This window comes from Fukomys damarensis, unplaced genomic scaffold (genome assembly GCF_012274545.1).
Source record: "Fukomys damarensis isolate Sample0158 unplaced genomic scaffold, DMR_v1.0_HiC HiC_scaffold_16, whole genome shotgun sequence".
Lineage (NCBI taxonomy): Eukaryota > Metazoa > Chordata > Mammalia > Rodentia > Bathyergidae > Fukomys > Fukomys damarensis.
Window position 1 is genome coordinate 29,949,556 of NW_022900928.1, and position 5,863 is coordinate 29,955,418.

At 33.1% G+C, this 5,863-nt stretch overlaps 1 pseudogene; it reads left to right on the top strand.

Moving 5' to 3' along the window:
- The window catches only part of LOC104856699, a 12,447-nt pseudogene extending 7,080 nt beyond the window's left edge, over window positions 1-5,367 (top strand).
- The last annotated feature ends 496 nt before the right edge of the window (window positions 5,368-5,863 follow it).

Here is a 5,863-nt window from a genome sequence, read left to right on the forward strand (position 1 = left end):
AGGCAGGCAGCCGAAAAAAACCCCCTCTGGGGTCCTCTGATTTCTCTTTTTATGGGTCTTCATATGATCATCAGTGGTAGTTTCTTATTCTCCACTGTTGCCACTCCCAATGTGACTTCACCCAGTCTTATGTTTCTAACTAACTCCTGCTCCCTTTTACCCATTAGTTACTCAAATACTTGTCTCTCTCACTGCTGAGTTTCCAGCACATGTCTTTTATAGGGCTCATGGCACTCTCAAGTGGGTACGTGGTGATTTTTTTGTGTAAGCATATGAGGCAGTCCCAGCATCTTCACAGAACTAGCCTGTTCCTAAAAACATCTCCAGAGCAAAGGGCCACCAAGACTCTTTTGTTGCTCATGAGTTCCTTTATTGTCATTTACATTTTGGACAATGTTCTTGCCTCCACTTCTGACTTGCTGTGGAACCTTGACCCAATTCATCTTTGTGTCCAGCTTCTGGTTGGCAGTGGCTATGCCACAGTCAGTCCTTTGGTGCTCATTAGCTCTGAAAGACGAGTGATCACATTCTTTAGATCTATGTAGTGGGAAGATAGCAATTATTTTTGTATTCAGTGATGGATTATTTCCTCTGACATGAAGAATTGATTTGAATTTCTATGAGATCATTAAAACATGTTATTATCCTTTTTCTCTTAAACACATTTATTTTGATATATGTTGCTGACAAAGATATACTAGATAATTTAACAGTATGTCTCTCTGAGAAAACATAATGCTTTAATTATAAACACAAGTGTAGGAATTAGAAACTTTACCTGGTTGCAAAAGTCTGAAGAGCAGAACAAAGTGTGAAGTACATCACTGTTTTTTGTAATTATAGTTTTACACATCTATGTATGTTACATTTTAAAAGCATGGTTTCATATATACAGTTTATTTTATTTCACTCATACCTCAAGAACCCTATCAAAAAAGAAATGGAGAAAGAGAACGTGAAAATCTGGATAAAAATTTGATGTCTTTAATAACTTAGTAAGTATTATTTTTGTGATTTATCTGAGAGTCCACCAAATATAGTTTTGCCTGAGATAATTGTAACTGTTGGATTAGTATGCAGTTGGAAAAAAAATCTTTGGAAATTTATAAAGTCAATGTGGTCTTAATTGTCTAGGTATAATTTAATAATATTGTTACATAACAGATCAAGGGTAACAAGTTTCCTGATCTGTTTCCTAGCTGCACTTACATAGTGTAAATAATGTAAATTCACTATGTGCATTATAAATTTCTGTAGATATTAATACAACAAGTGGCTAGATAGTGATAGGTAGAATGTAACATTATTTCAGTCTTTAATTGTATATTTTTGTTTAGACTATAGACAATAACTGAAAGCATTGTTGTACCCTTTTTAAGAATATAATGATTTTAATATCAAGCTTTGGTGATATTTCCATTTCAAAAAATAAAATTTAAATTGTCACAATTATTCTTTTTGTCATCACAAAATGTTAGCAGCAACAGAGAATATATTCATGTCAAATTCAGAACTTCTTACAAAATATGTCTTTTGTGAAATGGATTATTTGTGTGATGTGAGTCTGAGAATCTTGTTCCTAAGCATGTGTCATACAGGTAGTGTTGGTGTAGTGTAGTGTTGGTAGATGGTCCCACAAGCTAGTTATTGAGAAAACCTCTGCTCTAATCTCTGGATAAATTAAGATCAACATTTATTTAAATACTCTGGAGTGTTTACTAAAATAATCATAATTCCTAATTCCAAATATGAGAAATTATCTAAAAGCAGAATCTACAGAAATCAAAATCTTTGCTACTGAGGAGTTATTCAGAGATGACTCACCTAATTTATTCCACTGCTCAGACAGGACAGGGTACAGAATTTCTCACCCATAATTGCTTCAGCAGCAGTTTGATGGTAGAATTGAGAGTCCTTATTAAGTAGATATTTGTTTCTGTTTGTTTGTTTGTTTGTTTTGTGATAGAGTCTCACTATTTAGTTCAGGCCAGCTTTGAACTCCCTGTGTGGCCACAGATGGCCTCAAACTCATGAAAATCCTCCTGCCTCAACTTCTAGAGTGCTGGGATTACAGGTGTGCCCCACTGCACTCATTTTAAGTAGATCTTTAGGGAGGGAATTGAGTGGCATGACAAGTGGTAAAGGGGATGGTAAGGTCAGTCCCCTAACTTGCACAGCATTATGATGCAAATTTTCCTTCAAGATCAGTTTGATTTAAAAGTTTTTATTGAGTTTATTGGTACATTTTAGGTATACAGTACAGTTACATTCATTATTGGGATCTTATAACTTTACATGACAGGTCTTGGTTCTCATTTTTTCCCCTTGTCCCTTCCCTCCCTTCACCCCCTCCTCTCCTCCCCTTTACTTCAAATTTAACAAAGGTTTGATTCAAATATCTGATGTTCATGAACCATAGTAGGAAAGAAGCAACAGAAAATCTATCTCAATAATTCCCTAGATTTCTATTAAGTATGTATGAGTGGCTATTTTAAGATGATTCAACATTTCACAAAGTAGTATTAGTAGAAGTCAGTGAAAAAAATTAGATCTCCAACACTTCAGATATTGGATTAACCACAAAGTGATAACAAAATAACCACAATAACCACAATAAAATTAAAGAAATAAAAAGGGCTTAAGCAAATTTTTTTAAATATTTACAAGTATAAATGATATATTGTTCTTTTTAAAATTTTTATTTTGGAGGCCGGGGATTTAGCTCAGCGGTTTGGTGGCCTGCATTGCAAGCGCAAGGACCCAAGTTTAATCCCTGGTACCAAAAAAATAAATAAATAAATAAAATTTATTTTTTAAGTACATGTTTGCAATACATGAAGTTTTTAGGGAGTAGGTCCATGTATATAACACATCTTGATCTTTTTTAATCTCTTTCCCCTCCCCACCCATCACTCTCCCTCCATCTGTAAATTCCTCTTCCCTTTTCCAATATTTACTGTTATGATTTTTAGTTCATTTTTCAACATACAAGTTTTACATTTATTTTGAGTATTTGATACATGTCCATGATATTTCTTAAATATTTTTATTTCCATATTTAAAGTAGTTTGTCTGCTTTGTGATTTTTAAAAATTAATTTTACTGGTACATTTAATGTATACAATATAATGACATTCATTGTTGGAAATTTGTACCTTGGAGAAAAAATAAGAACCAAAATTATGTTTTGTGATTTTAAGAAAACATTCTCTTGGTGATTAAACTATTTAAGACCTGCTCTCTTAGCAAAGTTCAAGTTTCAAACATAATATATTTTTATTTGTACATTAATATTTGCTATCATCATTGTGGAATAAGTTATGTCTCTAGAATGCATGTGTTTCAGAACTTTGTATACTTTAACAGCCTCTCCCCATTTCTCACACCTCCTAACTCATAGTAGTCACCATATACTGTATCCATCGGTCAACATTTTAGAAAAGGCCTCATAGACAATAGAGATTGATCATTAATTATTTGTCTTTGCATGTCTGGATTATTTTGTATAATCATAAAGAAATTATGAGAAATGCTGCATATATTAATTTAATTGTGGTAATCAATTCATACTATATATCAATCAAAAGATTATATACCACATACATAATTCTTATTTTAATTTTACTGCATAAGTATAATTATAAATCACTTTATACAGTTATAAATGTAGAACCAAACAAAGCAAAAACAGTCCCAGTAAATTAGGAACAGATTGGAATTTCTTTAGTCTTATCAAAGATATCTCTACAGGTAAATAAACACACTGTCATTGTGTGTGTTGCCATAATGACTGGATGACTTACAAAGAAGAAATTTTTTTTTCCGAAATTTTGGGGTATGGAAGGCCAAGATCAGGGCACCAGCTGTCTGAAGTCTGTTTAGAAGATGCATCAGTCAGCTTGGGGAATGCTATGCAATGCTGTTGGGGACATTTGTGATCCTGAATCTGAAGTACATGCTTCAGCACTTGACTTGGGTGCATCCCTGGGAGGGGACTACTGGGCTGTGGGTCATGCAAATGTGCAACATGAGTAATTCTTACTGCCAAGTCATTTTTGCAAAGTGGTTGCATTGAGTGGTACTACTACTAAGGTTGCTCCAAATTCATACCATTATTTTCTATCCTTTAAAAAAATTTTAAATGTATTTTAACTCTGTATAGTAAATCTTACCTTAACATTTTATGTGTGCAGTTCAGCATCTTTAGGTATATTCATTTGATTATGAGACCATCATTTATCACATGTCTATTCAGCTTAAAAAACTGAAATTTATGTCTATTAAAAAACCATTTGCCAATTTTCTCATCCTAGGAACCCTAGAGTCTACCATTCTATTCCTTATCTCCATGAATTTGACTATGCTCAGTATGTCTTATAAGTGGAATCATATACATCTTTTATTAGTACATATTTACAGTAGTTTTTATTTGTAGTGGCTTTTATTTTAAAAATTATTAGTAGATATTTGCAGCACACAATGATTACATTTGATGTGGGAAATTGGTACATATATATAACACTTCTTAATTCATTTTATAACCCCTTCTCTCCCCTCCACCACCATCCATCTCTTTTTTCCCTTCCCTTTCTATTGACATAATGTCTTCAAGGTTTATCAGTAATATACCATGTCATAAATTCTTTCATTTTTGTGAGTACACAATATTCTGTTAAATGAATATACAGGTACAATATTTTCTTAATTGAATCATCTTCTAATACACAGCTGGGTCACTTCCAACTTTTAGTTACTGACAACAGACCTGCAGATCCTGCCAGCCTCCTGGTGCCAGCTGACTCTTTAGGTCCGTGTCACCTCCTAGCCCTGGGGTATCTGCAGCTCCTAGCTGCTTTTGCCTTCTCATTTTTGAAATTAAAATTCTAACATTATTAAGGTTCACTAGAAAGTGCAAGTAGATACTTTGTAATAACTGAGACATACTCTAAGATGGTGTTCTCAACACAAAGCCTCCATCTAGAGAGTTTTAAAGTATAGCAGTTACTGAGATTGCTAAAAATTGAATTTATCTAGTGATGACAGAACCAAATCAATATTTTTAAATGTGAGATTCTATTTATCTCTTCCTTGATGCACATATTTGATAAGTAATGTTTAACATCACTAGACAACATAATATGTGTAACTTGAGTAGTAAAAGAACAAGTGATTGTGTTCCCTTGGGCTGTATTATCTCCTTCTCAAGAGTTGTAAGACAAGGGCCTAACTCTTCTCTGGATCCAGATGCTTATGGCCAATGGATATGCTGCAATCAGTCCTTTCCTGTTCATTCATACTGAAAAATGTGTAAATAACTTTTTTGAAATACATGTGGCTCAGGACAGTGAATGCTTGATTCTTCAGTAATGGATGAAATCTCTTAATTTGCACCAATATTGGCTCAAGAATTACTTTTGATGCTAGTGTTTATGTTATTTGGGTTCAATAAAATACAGAGTTATGCCCTTTTACATGAAAAATAATGACTTGGATACATGCGGATGAAAATACATAACAGACATCTATTCCATACTTCTCTCTGAGACAATACAATTGTTTTATATTTGTGAATGGGGCTTCAAGGAATATCCATGATTTATATTTCATTTGTCCAGTCCTGGAAATTGCACACATAGAAAAGTGAGAATTTGTAGAACCTTTACATGAATCGATATTTCAGAAATCTTTAGTTCATCTAACAGTGTATGGATGTTTATTACTATAAATTAGAATATATTTCATCAGTTTTAGTCATATATATATATATATATATATACACACACACACACACAGTAATAATTGAATGCAAGGAATCAATCTGTCAATAGGTCACAAAGTTCACAGTAGAATGATTTAAGGTACT